The following is a 24058-nucleotide window of genomic DNA, read 5'->3' on the forward strand; positions in this document are numbered from 1 at the left end:
TGGCGAGGATTTTGAACTTGTTGCAACTGTGCCTTTGCTAGTTGTTTCATCGTAGTTGTCAACTCAGCTATAGCCTGTCCATGATCATGTAATTCCTTGTGCAAATGAGTAACCGTGGGGTCACCCTGGGGCACATTGGCTCTACTTTTCCAAGCAGAAAAAGTGTCAGCCATCTCGTCAAGAATATCACAAGCCTCATCATAAGACAACTTCATAAAGCTGCCCCCAGCAAGTTGGTTCACTATGCTTTGGTTTGTTGTACTAATGCCCCGATAAAAGGTTTGTTCAATCATTGCCTCAGTCATATCATTGTTGGGGAATTCCTTCACCATTGTTCTATAATGCTCCCAAATCTCATGCAAAGGTTCCGTGGGCTCTTGCTTGAAGGCCAATATCTCATCTCTTAATGTTGCCATATGCCCCGGTGAGAAAATTTTTGCAATGAACTTGTCCGCCAACTCATCCCAAGTAGTGATGGAATGGTTGGGAAGTCGCTCGAGCTAATCCAATGCCTTCCCTCTAAGTGAGAATGGGAAGAGTCTCAACCGAAGAGCATCTTTAGACACATTAGTTTGCTTTCTCCCCCAACATGTATCCACAAACCCCTTGAGATATTTGTAAGCATTTTGATTTGCAGCGCCTGTGAAATACCCACACTGCTCTAGCAAAATCAACATCACATTGGTTATTTGAAAATTGCCCGTCCGGATTCGGGGTGGGACAATAGCACTTGCATAGCCTTGGTTCGGAAGCACTCTAGGAGCCACTCTTGGAGGTGGCAGAAAAGGGTCTGAAATATTGTCATTTACATTAACATTGGCTTAGCGGCCTCTACATTGTCCTTGAGGTACAAGAGGCACCTCATCATCTCCGACATCATCTACCTCCTCCCCCGCAATCATATTTCTAAGAGGGTCATTGACGTTGTTTGCTGCCATTTGGTACCTGAAGTTGTGACACACACAAATTAGTAACAAAGAAGGAAAGAAGAACAATACACAACTTTTTAGATAGATAGCAAAAACTGTTAGCTCCCCGGCATAGCACCAAAAAGTGATCAAGGCCAACCTTGCACTACTATTGAGTAGCGAGAGAGGTCGAAGCAGCTTTTATCCGATTAAGGTCGGGATCGATTTCCACATGGAGCTATATATTGGAGTCGGGTATCTATCTAAAGTGGAGTTGTGTATTTGCTCCAAATTGCACTTCTACACATTTTTGGTTTTGATTATGATTCTAATTTTATAAAACTACAATGCTCAATTAAACTAAAATAAGCTAAGGTTAAACTATTGTGAGTTGTTCAAATGGTTAAAAGGCACTAGGGTAGTGACTTTTGTCTAGGTGATCAATTGACGGATACTTGAGTCTAAGGCATGATTGTCATATTTAGGGAGTATGATATAACCATTACACGATTCTACTCACTCTATACATCTCAGTAATTTGAGTGATTTTTTTCGAATTGACTTTCTCAAGATCAATTGGGTATGCAAATTTGCACAAGCAATCAAGGTTCAAGTCGGGTATTACTATCTCTAGGTTTAACCCTTTAATTGGGGCTATCAATCTCTTGAATACGCCCCAATTCCTTGTTGGACCAATTTCAGAGACTTAGGTTCTCTTTCTCAAGAAGAGCCAAAGTCAACTAAACACAAACTAGTGTTTGCAACCACTAATTCAGCAATTAAATATGAAATTAGTCTAAATATCAAACGCCCATAGATAATCAAGCATCAAAACACAAGACCCATCAATTACCCACACTAGGGTTGAGCCACAACCCTAGCTTATGGGTCTAGCTACTCATAATTAGAGAAGAAAATAAAGAAATAGACAAAGAAAAACTCATATTAATTAACTACTAAATTAAACTTAAAATAAAGCTAAAATTACTCAAAATAGATAAAAGAAACAAAGTCACGAGCGCAGCTCTGAGGAAAAACTATTTGATGACCTAAAAATGGGAAAAGAATCTATTTATACTACTAGGCTAAAAATCTTGGACAAAAATACTCATGCGGGGCTAGTGCGGACTGCACAAAAATGAGTGCGGCCGCACTAAGGCTCTGAACTTGAATAATCAGCTCTCTAAACTCGGGCAATGCGGACCGCACAAAATTGAGTGCGGCCACGATGGCTTCTAGTGCGGTCCGCATGAAATGGAGCGCGAACCACATTGGGCTTCAATTTTCAAACTGGCAACTCTCTGAACCTTGGCTCTGCGGACCGTACTAAATCGAGTGCGGCCGCAGTGAATCCAATGTGGACCGAAGAAAATCCTTAGCGGCCGCATTGCCTTTTGGCCTGAGATGTACACTCTCTGAACTTTACTTGTGCGGATTGCACAGAATGGTGTGCGGATGCACTGGCCCTGTTTGATTGAGCTTTGTCTTGTCTTGGTACTTGTGCAAGTTTCACTCCTTTTTGAGCTGATCTTTGACATCTTGTCACCTTGTTGATCAAACCTGCAATCAAGCGCAACTTGTGAGCCTTTGGGACTATTTTGTACACATTTCTAATCAAAACTTGAGCATGAAGGAGTGTAAAATGCGTCATAATTCCTAGTTATCACATGGCCCTACAGATTTGGAACACGAAAAAGTAGAACAATTCTCTACAATAGTAGAACAGATGGACCTGACAGATAATCAAGGTTCAGCATTAGGAGAGGTGTCAGAGGAGGTTTTTCTTGCTGACCAAGTGCATGCACCACCAACAACAGACTTACCAATACAACCTATTCTAATAGAACCCAAAAAGACAACTCCTTCTATATGGATGAAGGACTATGTGACTACTACAAAGTTGTCTGGAATTGCAGGTTTTCAATTTCCAATCATGCTAGGTATGATCACCTTACCACAGCATATCAAGCTTATTTCTTGTGGAACCTATATCCTTCAAAGAGGCAGCATAGGATCCACAGTGGATAGAAGCAATGGAACATGAGATACAAGCACTAGAAGATAATCACACTTGGAAGATTGTAGACCTTCCTATTGGGAAGCAAGCAATAGGCTCAAAATGGGTATACAAAATAAAGTACAAGGAAAAGGGAGAGGTGGACAGGTTCAAATCTAGATTATTAGCTAAAGGCTATACACAACAAGCTGGTTTGCATTACCATGATACTTTCTCACGTGTAGCTAAAATGTTTACAGTGTGAGAAGTTATCAACGTTGCTGTTTCTAAATGTAGTCCATTATTTCAAATAGATGTCAATAATGCCTTCTTACAAGGGTACCTCATTGAAGAAGTCTATATGGCCTTACCCTTGGGATTTCACAAGCAGGGGGAATATAAGGTGTGTAGATTGTTGAATTCCCTCTATGGTTTGAAACAAGCCTCAAGGAAATGGAATATTAAGCGTACAAATGCTTTACTGCAAGTTAGTTGCTCTCAAAGCTCATATGATCACTTACTCTTTACCAAGAAATGTGGAAAGAACATTGTGATAATCTTAGTATATGTGGATGATTTGTTGATTACTGGGAACTCTCGCTGTATTTTTACAGAAGTAAAGAAGACTATTCACCACAATTTCAAAATGAAGGACTTAGGGGAACTTAGATACTTCCTTGGAATAGAGGTTTTAAGATAACAAGGAGGAATTGTATTGAACTAGAGGAAATATGCCATAGAGCTTATTTCAGAGGTAGGTTTGAGTGGATACGGGCCAATTGGAACTCCAATGGACGCAATCATAAGCTAACTACTGTGGACTATGACAACCATGTTGGGAACACAAAAGATAAACAATTGGAAGATGCTGGAAGATACCAAAAGTTGATAGGAAGCTCCTTTATTTTACCATCACAAGGCCATATATAAGTTTTATTGTGTAAGTGGTGAGTTTTATGAAGAATCCTAAGCAATCACATTTAGATACAGCCATATGAGTGGGGAGGTACATCAAGGGATCCCCAGGATTAGCTATACTATTGAAGAAAGTGAAGCAAACAACTTGACAGTGTTTTGTGACTCGAATTGGGCAGCCTGGCCAAATACTAGAAGGTCAACTACATAATACATTGTCAAACTAGGAGACTCCTTACTATCATGGAAGTCCAAGAAACAACAAAGAATCAGTAAAAGCTCACCATAAGTAGAATATAGGAGCATGGATGCAGTAGTTGCAGAGGCAGTATGGATGTTTGGTTTGCTAGAAGAACTGGGAAACAGTGTGATCAAACCAGTACACTTACACTGTGACGACAAAGCTGCTTTACAAATAGCAGCCAATCCTATATTTCATGAGAGAACCAAGCATATAGAAATTGACTTTGTGAGGGAAAGGATCAAGACAAGACTCATCACTACTGAATATGTGTACACCAAACAACAGTTAGCTGATTTGTTGACCAAAGGTTTGGGAGCTACTCTGCATTACCTGTTATTATCCAAGCTGAGAGTGTTAGATGTCTTTCACTCTCCAGCTTGACGGGGAGTATTGAAGTAAACGAATGATAGTTTGAGCAGTTAGGGGTCATTTAGTAATTAAGAAAGCTAGAAGGTACTAGTTAGTTAGGGTGGTTACTTAACAGTGCAAAGTTTGTTATAAATGCACTGTTAAGTACCTAATTGTAACTAACACTTTCATTATTCAGAATACACGACTCCTTTCTTCCTCTCGTCTTCTTCCTTCTTCTTTCTCTTCTTTGTATAGAATATGTGCCCTAGATAATAATTCAACTCGATTAATCTGCATGTTGCTCGATCTGTATAGCTGAGGATTCTACAAATTAACATATGTTTATCTATCTAGCCCGTTTAGAACCCAACATACTCATTATTCATACTTTTCTTCAAGTTTTAAATCATGCCAAAACTATTTAAAATGCTTGTGTGACTCTTTCTGTTAGTATTCTGTATTCGAAAAATATATTCAAAAACATTAGCAACGAGAAATCAGAAATATAGAATAACAGAAATAATAAATTTGAGCCCACTGAATTTATAGTGTTTCTTTAAGGAACTTAATCCCCTCCTAGTACCCGAGGTTTAGGATTATTTTCTCCTAAGATAGAACGGATTACCCTCACTGGTGTAGCGGTACTTCAAACTCTAGTGACAAACAAACTCAAAGATCAGTAGCAAATCACACTTACTGCTTTCTTTCTGTTAAAATCAATGCAAAAGGAAGAGGAGAAATCAGAATTTTCGTAAGGAAAATTTGAGGGAGAGTTCATATTTATAGCCAAAATATTGGGTAATACAGAAGAGTTGCAGCTCTTCATGTAAGACTGCAACTCAAAATGGTTGTTTTATAAAAATGCCATTTACGTAAACCACGCAATTCAAATTATAACGGGAAAACAAAAACGGAGAAAAAATTGAATTACCGTTACAGAAACGGTCTAAATTAGATTAAATAATATTGAGTTAGTATTAACAAATGAATTTGGTCTAAAAAAATAATAATCAATCAATCAGATCATTTGACCAAATCCGAAGCCAAAGCCGAAACCGAGCCGAGCGAGCAACAACGACGACGGTGCGAGGCTTTCCTTCTTCTCAACTCTTTAAAAGCTAGAATAAGTGCAATTGTATATATACCCATCAAAACTCTTTTCCTCCTCCAATATGGGATAATCTCCCTTTTTCAAAAAGGGAAACTCAAAATTTTTATTTTTCCCTTCATTTCCCATTCACTCTATTGTTAACCTCTAACAAGCTTAAAACCCAACAATCCCCCACATGAATGGAGAATGTTATATCATGGAAATATGCATAAAAAACTATGTGATTTACAATCAAGGATTAATCTCATCTGGATAAGTAGGTTTCCCTTTGAACTTTCCGTAGGGAGCTTATGTCACACAATCAACCCTTAACCGTCTTTGGTTCTCATTATTGTGTTCGTTTTAGCTATGAACACCACCTAGTTTTATAAGTGCGTAAAGAATTGGCCTTGCGAAATTCTACTTGAAGCGGCTAACACTTCACATTTACATAGGTGATTCCTAAATGTTTCATCCTGTAAATACACTATATGATATACCCTGTATAAAATTTAGAAACCATTAAAAAGCCTTAATGCTTTATCCTTGCTACTGAACATTGTCTCATCACGAGAATGGACCAAAAACTTTAGTTGGCAATGTTGAACTGTCATGAATAACTTTGTTTGATCTCCTTGAACCTAGATGTTGCGATCTCCAATCTTCTAGGTAGAGTTACCGCCACAATGACTTGTCCTCGGCTATAGTCCAATTCCCCTCGATAATCTTTCAACTACTTCTCTAGTTAGGCTTTTTGTAAGCGGATCCGACACATTATCGCTTGACTTTACGTAGTCAATTGTGATAATCCCCCTAGAGAGTAGCTGCCTAACGATTTTATGTCTTCATCGTATATGACGAGATCTACCATTATATATAACGCTCCCAGCCCTTCCAATTGCCCATTGACTATCGCAATGTATGCATATTGGTGCCAACGGTTTGGGCCAAAATGGATTATCTTCAAAGAAATTTCGTAGCCATTCATCTTCTTCACCGGATTCAGCCTCCATTATAGAGCGTGCAATACAAGTTTGTTTGGATGACTTCCAAGATATCGCTCATCCACTAATAGTGAATATATATCCACTTGTGGATTTAGAATCAGTTGAACCGGTGATCCAATTTGCATCACAGTATCTGTCACGACCCGAATCCCAATATAGGCCGTGATGGTGCCCGACGCCATCGTCAGGCTAGCCAACAATTAAATTAATGCGTCGATAGTAGATCCAAGATGCATTTCAAATTAAATAAAGAAGTAAAGAGTGAAATTTCGTTCATTTTTTAATAACAAAAAGTACAGATGTTATTATTTTAAATGTTCAAATGTGGTCGAAATATAAACCCACAGTCATAACAGAATACAACCATATGAAAAATCTAAATCCCCAAAATCCGGTGTCACAAGTGCATGAGAATCTACTAGGGAGTACAATAATAATGCAACATTTGTCTGGAATATAAGATAGATAGGACAAAGTATATAAATATGATGGAGACTCTATGTGTTGCGGATCGTACCATGGAATGCATCTCACCATAAAGTCTCCTCAGCAGCTGCGCTTATGCGCCAAGGTGACCACTAAATGAACCTGTCAGAACCTACACAATTGGTGCAGAAGTGTAGCATGAGTACGTAAATCAACGCGTACCCATTAAGTATCTAGCCTAACCCAAGAGAAGCTGTGACAAGGGGTCGACATCGACACTTACTAGTGGTCTGATAAATCAAGTACAGTAAAAAGTAGATAGTCACAAGATATGGTAAGTAAATAGCAAAAAAATGTATATACATAATACGATTCTCAACTGAACAGTAAACACAAGGTCCTTAAATACCGAAACTTTCTCAAATGGAATACCTAATGGTCAACACCAAATCAACAGTCACATCTCAAGTCAAGAAAACTCATAATTATGATGACTCCTTATCAAATATTTTGCAAGATTCTGCCGAGGCGAGCGGTCCGATCCATAAGAGTAAAGGAACGAATTCCTGTCGTGGCGTACAACCCAATCCTATAACACTACAGCTGAGGCATTCAACCCGATCCCATAATAATCATGTACATTGCCGAGGGTCAACCAACACGAACCATATATGCATCTCATAATACTGCCGAGGCGAACGGTGCAATCCCATAATGATAATGTCGAGGCGTTCAACCTGATCCCATAGGAATAGTGAAGACTTGACGGGTCACTAGCACCACTCACAAATATATATATATGAGTTATGAAATTCATGAAACTTTCGGACAAACGTGTACAACACGGGAGAAATTTGTCAAGAAAGTGTAATCTCTATTACTAACCAAGGATTTTGCCGGATATCTAAAATATCAAGTCTGATACCCTACGCAAGTATAGTCTCAAACAACAATATAATTAAGGCATGTAAATAGGCAAAGATAACTCAAATAATATAATTAAAGCATGGTGTGAGTCTAAGTCTACCCGAACCTAATCATGAATTCTAGCATATGCACGGACACTCGTCACCTCATACGTGTGTAGCCCCAACAACATGTATCACATAGCAAATATAACGCCTACAGTGTAAATTCCCCCTCACAAGGTTAGATAGGAGACTTACCTTGCTCCGAAATCCGATAACCGACTACGATGCTGTCACGACCCCAGTTCGCCCTCCGTGAACTGCCGTGACGGCACCTAGTCTCTACGGCTTGGTAAGCCTAAATTGCGGAAAATAACCAAGCTTGCAGAAATAAAACAATTTAAAAACGGAAATAAAGCATTAATAGTATTTAAAAGTGCTGCTCGGTGTACACCATATATAAACTCAAATCCAATACCTAAACCAAAACCCGAAAACTCATGAATCACAAGCTAAGAAAAGAGAAACACTACATAGCTCTAACTCCAGAATTTTGTGTAACAAGAATAGAAGTACAGAAAGGCTAAATACTAAAAAGACAGGAATGGAAAGGGACTCCTCGGTCTGCGGACACGGAAGATGTACCTCGAAGTCTCTAAGTAGTCACCTCCCTCAAGGATGGTAGGCCTGGGAGGAAGTACCTGGAACTGCACATGAAAAACATGCGCAGAAAGGGCATGAGTACACCACAACGATACTCAGTAAGTGCCAAACCTAACCTCGGTCGGGTAGTGACGAGGAAGGTCAGGGCCCTACTGAGATTAAATAAATATAGAGATGACAGAATAAGATAAGCAGTACAATCAAAAAATGACAGTATGAATTTCATAGATTTGAAAGAACAGCAACAACTAGAACAGAGACAAACAAACCACGGAAAGAAATACAGTTCAACACAGAGATAACAACTGGGGCACCTTCCAGGATACCGTCCTATAGTCCCAATTACAACTGCCCAGTGGATCTCCCAGGATACCCTTCCGTATTCCATCATATGTATGTCCAAAGGATCTCCCGGGATTTCGTCCCGTAGTCCAACTATCAATGCGCGGGGATCTACCAGAATTTCGATCCGTAGTCCCAAATATAAATACCCAAGACTGGGGGAATCTACTGGGTACATTCTCATAGTTTCATATAACGGTGCAGGGGGATCTATCGGGAATCTAACCCGCAGTTCCAAAGTAAATATGTAGGGGGATCTATCGGAAATCTAACCCGCAGTCCCAAAGCAAATGTGCAGGGGGATCTATCGGGAATCTAACCCATAGTCCCAAAGTAAACAGGCAAGGGGGGAGCTACCAAAATCCCATATCCGTAGTCCCAATGTAAATACACAGCAGCAGCAACAAGAAAACATTCACAGAAGGGAAATTTCATATTAAGGCAACAAATAATTCAAGTCTAGCATGCTGCACAGAGTTCAGGTAAACAGATTGAGCAATTAATGCAATTAAATCACTTAGACATGCTTTCCTAAGCTAACAATAGGCTTAATAGTAATAAGTTCTTAAAAAACCGGATTTCCAATAATTTGCACAAGTACACACTCGTCACCTCACGTACAAGGCATTTCAATTACCAAATATATCAATCCTAAGGGGAAGGTCCTTATCACAGCCAACTCCGCACCACTAATAAGTAGTGAGAGAGGGTCGCAATAGCTTTTACCCAATTTTGGGTCGGGATCGATTTCCACAGAGAGCTAGGAATGAAATTGAGTGTCTATTTAACTTAGGATTGCATGATTATTCCAAATTGCACTTCTATTCATTTTTTTTATAATTCTACTATTATCAACTAAAAATTATAATTGCAACTAGATGAAGCTAAGAATAAAATGCTACAAGTTGTATCTAATGGTTTAAAAGACACTAGGGTAGTGACTTCCGCCTAGGTGGTCAATTGACGAGTAATTACATCTAAGGTACGATTGACATGATTGGGGAGTATGTTATAACTCGATACTACCCACTCTATACCTCTCGGTAGAAAGAGTGATTTTGCCCAACTCACTTTCTCAAGACCAACTGGGTATGCATATTTGCTCAAGCAACTAGGGTTCAAGTTATGTATTACTCTCTCGAGGTTTAACCCTTTAATTGAGACTATCAATTCTCTTGAGTCCATCCTAATTCCTTGTTGGATCAATTTCAGAGGCTTAGGCTCTATTTCTCAAGCAGAGCCCAAGTCAACTTAGCACAAACTAGTGTTTGCAACTACTAATTCAGTAATTAAACCATGAAATTGACCCGAATAACAAACACTCATAGTCAATCTAGCCCTAAATTGCAACACCCATCAATTACCCACACTAGGGTTGAGCCACAACCCTAGCTAATGGGTCTAGCTACTCATACATGAAGAGAAAAACAGAGAAATAGATGAAGATAAGTACATATTAATTAATTGCTAAGTTAAATACAAAGATTCAATGATGAAAACTAAGTAAAAATGCCAAAAATGGCTAAGAAAAGTTGTCTCACGAGCGCAGCTACTGTATTACAATGTCTGATACCCTAAAAATGGAAAAAGATTCTATCTATACTAAGTTGGAAAATCTGGACAAAAATGCCCCAGCGGGGTTAGTGCGGACCGCACAAAATGGTGTGTGGCCGCACTAGCCTCTTGACTTTACAAATCTGACTCTCTGAACCCAGGCTCCGCGGACCGCACAAAATGGACTGCGGCCGCGGAGGCTTCTATTGCGGTCCGCGCAAACTCGACTGTAGACTGCATTGGCTTGAAAGCTCCATTTTTCATCTTCTCTGAACCTTGGCTCTGTGGACCGCACAGAATGGTAGTGCGGCCACATGGACTCCAGTGCGGACCGCACAAAGTGTAGTGCGGCCGCATCGCCTTTTAGCTTGAAATTCCATGTCTCTGAACCTCCTAATGTGGACCGCACAAAGTGTAGCCTTTTCCTGAGTTTGTCTTGTCTTTGGTACTTGTGCAAGTTTCACTCCTTTTGAGCTGATCTTTGACATCTTAGTCACTTTGTGGATCAAACCTGCAATCAAGCACAACTTGTGAGCCTTTTGAGACTATTTTGTATGAATTTATAATCAAAGCGTAGGCAAGGAGTATAAAATGCGTCAAAATCCCTAGTTATCAACTCCCCCAAAATTAAGCTTTTGCTTGTCCTAAAGCAAACAAAATAAAACCTACCCCTTAAGGGAAAATCCAAGAATTTTTTAGATGTCTTAAAGCAACCTCAACTAGCATCAATTGGGACTAACAATTGCCCTCAATACATATGAATCATTAACAACCTTTACGCTTTGAAAAACCATGGATCAAGTGCGACACAAGAGAATTAAGAGTTGACTCAACACATCAAAGAACTCTCTCAATTACTTTGGTCATTGTGGAACCCAAACTTATACATCCTCAACTCTCCCTAAGCAAACCTCACCTTTAAATATTGGCACACAAAACGAGGTTAATGGAAATTCACTTATCTCTCTCAAGAAAAAGTCACAAGTCCGGCTCTAAGTACCATATGCTTGACCCTTATGTGAGTATCCACTAATGTAAGCTTCATTCAACTCAAGATCATATAGGGCTTTTGTGGAGACAATGTGAAGACTTTTGGTTCAGGGTAGGACATGTTTTGGTCTAAGTGAGTTCCATCTTCCCTTAGGCACTTCTTTTGATTCACTTGACTCTTTGAGTCATTTCACTTCTTTCTAAGGGGTCAGAGAGACACACTGTCACTCTTTCTTACGCATTTCAACCCTTTTTTTCCTTTTTCAACTTTCCACACCTTTCATTCTTTGTTTTTCTTGAATCCCTTTTTATTCTTTTTCACAATGATCATTCTTTTTGTCCTTTTGCTTTTCTTTCTTTGTCATTGCCTTTCCTTTTCTTCATTTTTGTGCCTTTTTACCACTTTGTTGCAATCCTCATCTCTCCCCCAAACTTATGTTTTTGCCATGTGCTAAAGGAAAGATCAGGTGCCAAGAGAGGGTATCTTTTAGAACGGGTATAGGCTTGTATCATGGTTCTTGAAAGAAGAAGGTCTAAGGCTCAATAGGTTTGACTAGGGATAATATCATTTGTAGGCTATGGAATTGTTCAAACTATCATTTGGATCAAGGAGAGACTATAATCATGTCTCAAGTCAAAATTCACTTAAGATTTTGCCTCAACAAACATTCAGGGCAAGTTCAAGACTCATGGCTCGGGTCTTGGACTTGCAATTCAATTACTCACCACACACAAGCTAAGGGATTGCTAAAGACATAGAGTCGGGGGCCCACAACGACCTTAGACACGATTTGAGAACACAATGGACCCGAAAAACCACTTGATGATTATCGGTCAACACAAGAGCTCAAGGTCACGACTTTTACCATCCTAAACACAACAATTTATTTTTGACCATGAGATCAAAGGCAAATGTGCTAGGCCCAAGTGAAGCTTTGCTTGAGGCACCGTTAAATACTAACTACTAAAAACAAAAAGAAAAACATACTCAAACCCTTAAGAAGGTTGTCACGCCATCCATCATTGGGAAGAGCCACCCGATTCATACAAAACTCCACCTTTGGAAAGAACCGTGGCATTAAGAACACCAAACGCTTATTGCAAACTTCGAAAACAAAAAGCTACGAATCACAAATAAGAAGCTAAAAATGAAAAAAAATTGTGAAAAATAGAATGAATATATACAAGAGGGGATATGTCAAATATACAATAGATGGGGATGAATATGTACAATATAGCATAACTTTATATACAGACCCAAGGTAAAATAAAAGTACGATAAATGTAACGAAATATCAAAATTATATACAGACCAAAGATAAAAAGATAAAGAAATCATAAAAATGTATCAAATATATACAATCATCCACAAATAAATAGTAGGGCCTACCCCCTTAAATGAAAGCTGGCATTGTCCCCAATGCCAACTAGTCTACATAAATCATCAAAAAGAAAGAGAAAAAGGATATAGAAGACTCCCTAAGCCCTGTCTGTCTGCATAAGATCATGTGTGGTCCCTGGGTCCTCTGTGTGCTCGGGAACCTCAGACTGGTTCCCAGTGGTCTGCTTCTTTACTACTGGGACCTGGGCCTGGACCTCGACAGGCTCTGGAACTGGTACATCCTGTGGCTGACTGGAGGACTTCTTCGGTGGGTCCACCAACTGGATGATAGCATCATCAGCTCTAGGAATCATCCTCCTCCTCTTCGGAGGCCTCTGTGTCTGCTCTGGCTGTGGATGAGTCGTTGGCACTGGGTCCTCGAGCAATAAGTCTAAAGGTAGGTGATTTGCCTTCAATCTGTCAACATCTGTACGCAGCTCCTTCACGGACTCCTTGGAGGCCCGTGTCTTCCGCAGCTTCTTATGCTCCTTAGCAAGCTCCTTGAGAGCCTTTCTATGTGAATCAACTGCCTTTGAGAGCGCAACCTGAGTATTGAGGATCTTCTTCTGGTTGTCAAGTATCTCCTTAAGTGCATCCTCTATCGACTGTGGCACCTCTGGAGCTGGGGGAACTGACTGAGCCTCAACCACTGTAGTGAGTGCGGACAACTTGGATGAGGTAGACTGGATCCAGTTGTTTAAGTTAAGAAGCGCTTGGCTCAGCCGATGAGCAGTAATAGGATGGGCTCGGGTAGATGGGATCTCCGGTCACGCTGATGTGGAAGGATCGGCAGGAATAGGTATGGATGTGGAAGGTCCAGGAGGGATGTCTGCGGAAGTGGAGGTAGGCTCAGCAGGAGTCACTACCACAACTGGCTCTTCAGACTAGCCAGTTGGGGCAGTAGCAGCAGCTTTGAAGTTCTTGCTTTTGGGGTTGTCATCCCCCTGCATACTATACCAGGAAAACGGGGCCTTCGCCTTGACCTTGATGTCATATGGCCTCTTGTCCACTTTCCGGTCCCTAAAATACATCGTGAGGAAGCTGGGGAAAGGGTATTTCCGGTCATGCTCCACACCCACAACAGTGATAATCTGGGATATCACATTCCCCATATTTATGGGGTACCCCTCCATAATAGAAGCGACCAATACAGCCCAGTGGAGAGGAAGGGTGTTGTCATGAGTAGTAGGGTCCAACCGGCTGCAAACAAAAGTCTCCCATCCCCTCGTTTCAAAGTTCAAGCTCCTTCTCAGTATTTTGACTCCAACAGTCAACCAGTCGGGGACGGTACCTGGGATTGCCAGGTACTGTGCTAGCCATGGACGGACCTCCTCGCCCATCTCCATCTTCATCGTATACAAAGTCTCATCCTCCTCATTGAAGCCCAGGTATTGATTGATCGACTTCCCATCAAACAACACTTTTAGGTTGCGGACCTTGGTCACTTTGGAGCCATATTTGATGTGGGCTACATTGCAATAAAACTCCTTGACCAAGTGTTCATTGGCGTCCACACAGTCATCCATGAAATGCTCCCATACCACTCTAGTTATAAACTATCTTTGCACGTCGGGGTTGTGGGGTAGTAGGTCTCTATCTATGAAGCTCCTCTCTGGGATCAATTTTCTCACCAGCCACCACTCTCGAAACTTATGGTATGCCACCTCACTGACAAATCTATCCTCCCAAACTTCGAGTTTCCTAGTTCTAGCAACGCCTCCCTCCTGAGGATCACCTCCTTCAGCTCCCTATACTTCCTCCTCACCTCCTTCTGCACCATCCCCGGATAATAAAGCTGTGGGGGAGGTGGAGTATTCCCCCCTACCGGATGCTGAGCCTTCAGACGACCAAGAAGAGACATGTGTTGGTGCTTGGGCAGTGGGTGATGGTGGAGGAGTGTCTCTCAATCGGTGCCTCTCTAGCCATTAAGGGATGTATTCAGGTATCGAGTCCGAAGATATTTCCTGGGAAGGCTCGTACTCACTCCCCGACATGTCACAGGCCCTATCAACTGTTTTTATGGCCTTTCTCATATTCTTGATGTTTTGCCTTGCTTGGATAGTGAGTCGTACCATTTTCTGCTTCCCACCTCGGGAGGACTCACCTCTACCGGGTTGTTTAGGGCCTTTGCCTCGTTGTTTAACCATTGTCTGCAATTCAAATAGAATGACTTTGTTAGTATTAGTTGCAGTATTAGAGAAGCAGTTAAAATCAGTGTTGCAAAACAGGGAAACAGAGTTGCAAAAGTTCACAGAAACTACCCAGTGTGGACCACAAAAAATGGTCATGTCCGTACAGGGGTGGGGTTCAGAATACCCACTCTTTGTATCTTGACAGTGCGGACTGCACAAAATGGTAGTGCGGCCGCACAGGGGCCAGTGCGGTCCGCACCAAATAGAGTGTGGCCGCACTACCCAAGGTTCAACTTTCTTGATATTCATTAGTGCGGTACGCACAAAGTGGTATTGCGGACCGCACTGGGGCACCGCGGACCGCACAAAAACGACTACGGTCCGCACTGAGTGCCCAGAAGTGGCACTAAGCTAGGGTTCATGAAATTTTGCCTTTAAGTCCAATCTTTCATCTAATTAGTGTTCCCCGGCAATGGCGCCAAAAAGTGATCACTGCTAACTCCGCACCACTATTAAGTAGCAAGAGAGGGTCGCAATAGCTTTTACCCAATTTTGGGTCAGGATCGATTTCCACAAAGAGCTAGGAATGGAATTGAGTGTCTATTTAACTTACGATTGCGTGATTGTTCCAAATTGCTCTTCTATTCATTTTTTGGTTTACTTCATAATTCTACTATTATCAAACTACAAATTATAATTGCAACTAGATTAAGCTAAGAGTAAAATGCTACAAGTTGTATCTAATGGTTTAAAAGACACTAGGGTAGTGACTTCCGCCTAGGTGGTCAATTGACGGGTAATTACATCTAAGGTACGATTGACATGATTGGGGAGAATGTTATAACCGTTGCTCGATACAACCCACTCTATACCTCTTAGTAGAAAGAGTAATTTTGCCCAATTGACTTTCTCAAGACCAATTGGGTATGCATATTTGCTCAAGAAACTAGGGTTCAAGTTGTGTATTACCCTATCGAGGTTTAACCCTTTTATTGGGACTATCAATTCTATTGAGTCCATCCCAATTCCTTGTTGGATCAATTTCGGAGACTTAGGCTCTCTTTCTTAAGAAGAGACCAAGTCAACTTAGCACAAATTAGTGTTTGCAACCACTAATTCAGTAATTAAACCATGAAATTGACTCGAATAACAAACACTCATAGTCAATCTAGCCCTAAATTGCAACACCTGTCAATTACCCACACTAGGGTTGAGCCACAACCCTAGCTAATGGGTTTAGCTACTCATGCTTGAAGAGAAAAACAGAGAAATAGATGAAGATAAGCACATATTAATTAATTGCTAAGTTAAATACAAAGATTCAATGATGAAAACTAAGTAAAAATGCCCAAAATGGCTAAGAAAAGTCGTCTCACGAGCGCAGCTACTGTATTACAATGTATGATACCCTAAAAATGGAAAAAGATTCTATTTATACTAAGCTGGAAAATCTGGACAAAAATGCCCCAGCGGGGTTAGTGCGGACCACACAAAATGGTGTGCGGCCGCACTAGGCTCTTGACTTTACAAATCTGACTCTCTGAACCCAGGCTCCGCGGACCGCACAAAATGGACTGTGGCCGCGGAGGCTTGTATTGCGGTCCGTGCAAACTCGACTGCGGACCGCATTGGCTTGAAAGCTCCATTTTGCATCTTCTCTGAACCTTGGCTCTGCGGACCGTACAGAATGGTAGTGCGACCGCATGGACTCCAGTGCGGACCGCACAAAGTGTACTGCGGCCGCATCACCTTTTAGCTTGAAATTCCAAGTCTCTGAACCTCCTAGTGTAGACCACACAAAGTGTAGTGCGGCCACATTGGGCCTCCTTTTCCTGAGTTTATCTTGTCTTTGGTACTTGTGCAAGTTTCACTCCTTTTGAGCTGATCTTTGACATCTTAGTCACTTTGTGGATCAAACCTGCAATCAAGCACAACTTGTGAGCCTTTTAGGATTATTTTGTATGAATTTATATTTAAAGCGTAGGCAAGAAGGAGTATAAAATGCGTCAAAATTCCTAGTTATCAGGTCCCCCACACAAGGTTAGACAAGCCACTTACCTCGAACAAGCTCAAATCAACCTGAAACCACTCTTTTGCCACGAGTATCCGACTCCAAATGGCCCAAATCTATTTAATTCCATTTTATAATGTAAATAATACTTCAAGTAGCTGATTCTACAAGTAAATGCTAAGCTAATACGCGAAACTATGTAAAATGACCAAAACGCCCCTCGAGCCCACGTCTCGGAATCAAGTAAAATTTATATTTTCAGAAACCTCGCATTCACACGAATTTAATCATATAAGAATCTCTCAAATCAGATGTCAAAAACCCAATCAAAACTCAATAATTCGTCCCATGAAGTTTATCCAATTTTTCCCAAATATTTCCATCAAATTCGAAATGTAAAGGCTAGATTTAAGTTAGGAATCATGAAAATTGATCTAAGTTGGGTAGAGATCACTTACCCAAGTTGCCCAGGGGCAAAATTCTTCGAAAATCGCCCCTCCCGAGCTCCCAATTAAAAAAATGAAAAATAGGCTTAAACCCTTGATTTGGGATTTTAATGTCTCTGCCCAGATTTTGCTAATTGCGATCGCAAGAAATAGAGCGCGATCGCTAAGAGGAAAATTTGAGGGTCCTAAAACTGGCCTATGCGAACGCAATGGAAGGTTTGCGATCGCGGAAGAGGACAAAGCCAACTAACGCGTTCGCAGTCGAAGCCACGCGAACGCGAAGAGTAAAAGGGGCAATGAACCACCAGCTCCCATTTCTAATATGCGAACGCGGAAGAGGAATTGCGAACGCGAAGGAGGAAGGGGCAGTACTATGCGATCGTGATCCAAGTCATGCGATCGCGAAGAAAAAATTAGGCCCCCTCCGGAATTACACTACACGAACGCGGAAGGAAGGCTGCGATCGCGATGAAGGAAACCAGATACCAGCAGTTCAGCAATTTCAAAAAGTTCCAAAATGACTCGTTGAGCATCCGAAACACACCCGAGGCCCCTAGGACCTCAACCAAACCTACAAACATATACTATAACATAATTAAAACTTGTTCCAACCTTCGGAATGATCAAAACAACATTAAAAGACCTATTTTTCATCGAATTCAAGCTTGAAAATTCCAAAAACTCTAAAAACACATTTTCGATCAAAAAGTCTACCAAACCTCGTCCAAATGACATGAAACTTTGCATGCACATCCCAAATGACATAACGAAACTGCTGCAACTCTCGGAATTTCATTCTGACCCTCGGGTCAAAATTTCACTATCGAACCGGAATCTTCCAAAATTCAACTTTAGGCATTTCAAGCCTAAATTAGCTACGAACCTCCAAAACGCAATCCGAACACGCTCCTAACCCCAAAATCACCCAGCGGAGCTAACGGAACCATCGAATTTCTATTCTGAGGATGTCTTCACACTGTTCCGACTACGATCAATTTCCTAACACTTAGGCTCTCATTAAGGGACTAAGTGTCCCAAAACTCTCTAAAACCCAAAACCGAACATCCCGGCAAATCAAAATAGCAGAAGTAAACTTAGGGAAAGAAGTTAATAAGGGATCGGGGCGTTAATTCTTAAGACGACTGGCCGGGTCATTACATCCTCCTACAACTAAACATTCGTTCGTCCTCGAACGAGCATAGAGACATACCTGAAGTAGCAAAAAGATGAGGGTAACGGCTGCGCATATCCTGCTCGGTCTCCCAGGTCGCCTCCTTGACCGGCTGACCCCGCCACTGAACCTTCACGGATGCAATGTCTTTGACCTCAGCTTCCTAATCTGCCTGTCCAATATTGCCACGGGCTCCTTATCCAACTGGACTGAACTGAAATCCAACACGTGCTACGGATCACCGTGATACCACTGGAGCATCGAAACATGAAATACTGGATGAACTCCTGCCAAGCTGGGAGGTAAGGCAAGCTCATGAGCAGCCTCCCAACATGCCTCAATATCTCAAATGGGCCAATAAACCTCGGACTCAACTTCCCTTTCTTCCCAAATCTCATAACGCCCTTCATGGGCGAAATCCCGAAGCAGAACCCGCTCTCCAACTATATAGGAAACGTCACGAACCTTCCGGTCAGCATAATTCTTCTGCCTGGACTGGGCTGCACGGAGTCTGTCCTGAATCACCTTAACTTTCTCCAAAGAATGTTGAACCAAATCTGTGCCCAATAGTCTAGCCTCCCCCGGCTCAAACCAACCCACCGGAGATCTACACCGCCTACCATATAAAGCCTCATACGGTGCCATCTGAATGCTGGATTGATAGCTGTTATTGTAAGAAAACTCCACCAATGGCAAGAACGGATCCCAAGACCCTCCAAACTCAATCACACACGCACGGAGCATATGCTCAAGAAACTGAATAGTGCGCTCGGACTGTCTGTCCGTCTGAGGGTGAAATTTTGTATCAACTCTACCTGAATACCTAACTCACACTGAACAACCCTCCAAAATCGTGATGTAAACTGAGTACCTCTATCTGAAATAATAGAAACTAGAATACCATGCAGACGAATAATCTCCCGGATATAAATCTCCGCCAACCGCTTCGAAGAATAAGTAGTACACATATGAATGAAATGGCCGACTTGGTCAGCCGATCCACAATCACCCAAATAGCATCAAACTTCTTCAAAGTCTGTGGGAGTCCAACTACAAAGTCCATGGTGATCCGCTCCCACTTCCACTCCAGAATCTCTATCTGATGAAACAACCCACCCGGCCTCTGGCGCTCATACTTCACCTATTGGCAGTTGAGGCACCGAGCTACAAATCCAACTAAATCTTTCTTCATCTGCCTCCACCAATACTGCTGCCTCAAATCCTGATACATCTTCGCGACACCCGAATGGATGGAATACCGCAAACTATGGGCCTCCTCTAGAATCAACTCTCAAAGCCCATCAACATTGGGTACACAAATTCGACCCTACATCCTCAATACCCCATCGTCACCAATAGTCACATCTCTGGCATCACCGTGTTGAACCTTGTCCTTGAGGACAAGCAAATGAGGGTCATCATACTGCTGCTCCCTGATACGATCAAATAAGGAAGACCGAGAGACCACGCAAGCTAGAACCCAACTGGGCTCCGAAAGGTCCAATCTCACAAACTGGCTGGCTAAGGCCTGAACATCCATCGCCATAGGCCTCTCCGATGCTGGTAACTATGCCAAACTCCCCAAACTCTCCACCTGGCGACTCAAGGCATCAGCCACTACATTGGCCTTGCCCGGGTGATACAAAATAGTGATGTCATAATCCTTCAGCAACTCCAACAACCTCCTCTGGCGCAAATTTAGATCTTTTTGCTTGAACAAATGCTGCAACCTCCGATGGTTAGTATAAATCTCACAGGGAACCCCGTATAAATAATGGTGCCAAATCTTCAGGGCATGAACAATGGCAGCTAACTCAAGGTCGTGAACAGGGTAGTTCTTCTCATGAATCTTCAACTGTCTGGACGCATAGGCAATCACCCTACCGTCCTACATCAATGCCGCACCGAGGCTAACACTCGAGGTATCACAATAAACCGTATAAGATCCCGAACCTGTAGGTAGTATCAAAATTGGGGTTATAGTCAAAGCTGTCTTGAGCTTCTAAAAGCTCACCTCACACTCCTCCGTCCACTGAAATGGAGCACCCTTCTGGGTCAATCTAGTCATAGGGGCTGCAATCGATGAAAACCCCTCCACAAAATGACGATAGTAACCCGTCAAACCTAGAAAACTTCGGATCTCTGTAGCTGAGGATAGTCTAGGCCAACTCTACATGACCTCTATCTTCTTCGGATCCACCTGAACACCCTCCCTCGATACCACGTGGCCTAAAAATGCCACTGAATCCAACCAAAACTCACATTTCGAGAACTTAGCATATAACTTCTTGTCTCTCAAAGTCTGAAGCATAGTCCTCAGGTGTTGCTCATGATCTTCCTGACTCCGGGAATACACCAGAAGGTCATCAATAAAAACAATTACGAACGAGTCAAGATACGGACGGAACACATTGTGCATCAAATGCATAAAGGTTGTTGGGGCATTGGTCAGCCCAAATGACATGAAAAGGAACTCGTACTGACCATACCGAGTCCTAAAAGTAGTCTTCAAGATATCTGGTTCCCGAATCTTCAACTGATGGTAACCTGAGCGCAAATCGATCTTAGAAAACACCCTTGCGCCCTGAAGCTGGTCAAACAGATCATCAATATGAGGCAAAGGATAATGGTTCTTCACTGTAACCTTGTTCAACTGGCGATAATCAATACATATACGCATATAGACATCCTTTTTCTTCACAAACAAGACAGGAGCACCCCAAGACGAAACACTGGGTCGAATAAAACCCTTATCAAGCAATTCTTGTAACTGATCCTTCAACTCCTTCAACTCAGGAGGAGCCATACGATACGGAGGAATATAAATGAGTTGAGTGTCCGGCAACAAATCAATGCCAAAATCAATATCTCTATCAGGCGGCAAGCTCGGAAGATCAGTTGGGAACACATCGGGATAATCCCGTACTACTGGGACTGAATCAACTGAAAGGGTATCAATACTGACATCTCTTACATAAGATAAATACGAATCACACCCCTTCTCAACCATACGCTGAGCCTTAAGGAAAGAAATAACTCTACTAGGAGTGTGATAAAGTACCTCTCCACTCAACATGCGGTACACCTGGCATAGCCAGCGTCACGGTTTTGGCGTAACAGTCAAGAATAGCATAATGGGGTGACAACCAGTCCATGCCCAAGACAATATCAAAGTCAACCATGCAGAGTAACAATAAGTCGGCACTGGTCTCAAAACCACTAAGAGCAACCAAACATGACCGATAAATGCAGTCCACAACAAGAGAATCTCCCACAGGAGTAGAAACATAAATGGGGAACTCAAAAATCCCAAGGTACACCCAAATGTGGAGAAAAATAAGAAAACACATAAGAGTAAGTAGAGTCTAGATCGAATAGAACCAATGCATGTCTATGACAAACCATGACAATACCTGTGATGGAAGAATCGGAGGCAACAACCTCAGTACGAGCAGGTGGGGTAGCAACTGGGGCTGTAACCATTGCCTGAGAACTCTGCGAGGCACGTTGTGGCTGTGGAGGTGCACTCATCCCAAGTCTAGGGCAATACATCACCACATGGCGTATGTCACCACACTCAAAGCAACCTCGCGGCTGAAGTGGCAGTGGAAACTGCGCGATACGGGTACTCCAAGACCCTTGAACACCTGAAACCCTGTGTGAAACCTAAGATGCAAACTAAGCTGGCTGACCCACAAAACCTCTACCATGTCGTACTCTTCCTCCAAAATAAGGACCAATGGGTCTCTCCAATCGATGAGGTCTACTCACTCCTCCATACTCTCCCTCCTGAGCTCGTCGGTCCTCTCTCTCCTAGACCCACCTGTCCCCTACTCGGCGAGAGGTCCTCACCAACCGTTGAACTGGGACCATAGGCTGTGTCGCTATGACACTTGGAACCTGACCATGGGAACTCGCTGCTCTGGAGTGGGGGCGGCAGGATTCTGGGTCCCTCCCTCGACCTGTGAAGTAGTTGGTACAACCTGAATCAATCCCGCCTGAATTAATGTACCAAACATGCTCAGGAACTGTGCTAATGTCTCCTAAAGTGCTGGAGTGGCAGTAGTGGTAGGCGTATCTGATGCCTGGGCTCTGGATGGAACTGTTGGTGACTCTTCAGTGGCAGTTTGCATCGGTGCCCTGACTGCACCACGCGCGCGTTCTCGGCCTCTACTCCTGCCCCGACCTCTGACGGCTCTCGCAAGGGGCACGGGTGTCTAATTATCTTTGATAATACGTGTTCTCACCGTCTGTGAGAGAATGGAAGACAAGGGTTTAGGATTGTGACGTCAAAAATATCGCACGACAGGGAATCAAAAGAAGTGAAATTTTCCTAACGGTTACATAGCCTCTCGTAGATAAGTACAGACGTATCCGTACCGATCAGCGAGACTCTAATAAACCGACTTGTGATTCATGACTCCAATAAACCTAGAGCTCTGATACCAACTTATCACAACCCCAGTTCGCCCTCCGTGAATTGCCATGACGGCACCTAGTCTCTACGACTAGGTAAGCCTAAATTGCGGAAAATAACCAAACTTGCGGAAGTAAAACAATTTTAAAATGGAAATAAAGTGTTAATAGTATTTAAAAGTGCCGCTCGGCATACACCATATATAAACTCAAAGCCAATACCTAAACCAAGGCCCGGAAACCCACGAATCACAAGCTAAGAAAAGAGGAAACACTACATAGCTCTAAATCCAGAATTTTGTCTAATAAGAACAGAAGTACAGAAGGGCTAAATAGTAAAAAGACAAGAATAGAAAGGGACTCCTCAGCCTGCGGATGCGGCAGATGTACCTCGAAGTCTCTACGTAGTCGCCTCCCTCAAGGATGGTAGGCCTGGGAGGAAGTACCTGGATCTGCACATGAAAAACATGCGCAGAAGGGGAATGAGTACACACAGCGGCACTCAGTAAGTGCCAAGCCTAACCTCGGCTAGGTAGTGACGAGGAAGGTCAGGGCCCTACTGAGATCAAATAAGATATAAGGGTTAACAGTGTGAGTAAAACAATATAAATAAATGCAACAGTAGGAAATAACATAGATTTGAAAGAACAGCAACAACTAGAATAAAGACAAACAAACAACGGAAAGAAATACAGCTTAACACAGAGATAACAACCGGGGCACCTTCCAAGATACCGTCCTGTAGTCCAAATTACAACTGCCCAGTGGATCTCCCGGGATACCGTCCCGTAGTCCATCATATGTATGTCCGAAGGATCTCTCAGGATCCCGTCCCGTAGTCCAACTATCAATGTGCGGGGATCTACCGGAATCCCGATTCGTAGTCCCAAATATAAATACCCAGTACTGGGGGAATCTACCGGGTGCATTCCCGTAGTTCTATATAACAGTGCAGGGGGATCTATTGGGAATCTAACCCATAGTCCCAAAGTAAATGTGCAGGGGGATCTATCGGGAATCTAACCCGCAGTCCCAAAGCAAATGTGTAGGGGGATCTACCGGGAATCTAACCTGCAATCCCAAAGTAAACAGGCAAGGGGGTAGCTA

The sequence above is a fragment of the Nicotiana tabacum genome, chromosome 1 (assembly GCF_000715075.1).
Source record: "Nicotiana tabacum cultivar K326 chromosome 1, ASM71507v2, whole genome shotgun sequence".
Taxonomy (NCBI): domain Eukaryota; kingdom Viridiplantae; phylum Streptophyta; class Magnoliopsida; order Solanales; family Solanaceae; genus Nicotiana; species Nicotiana tabacum.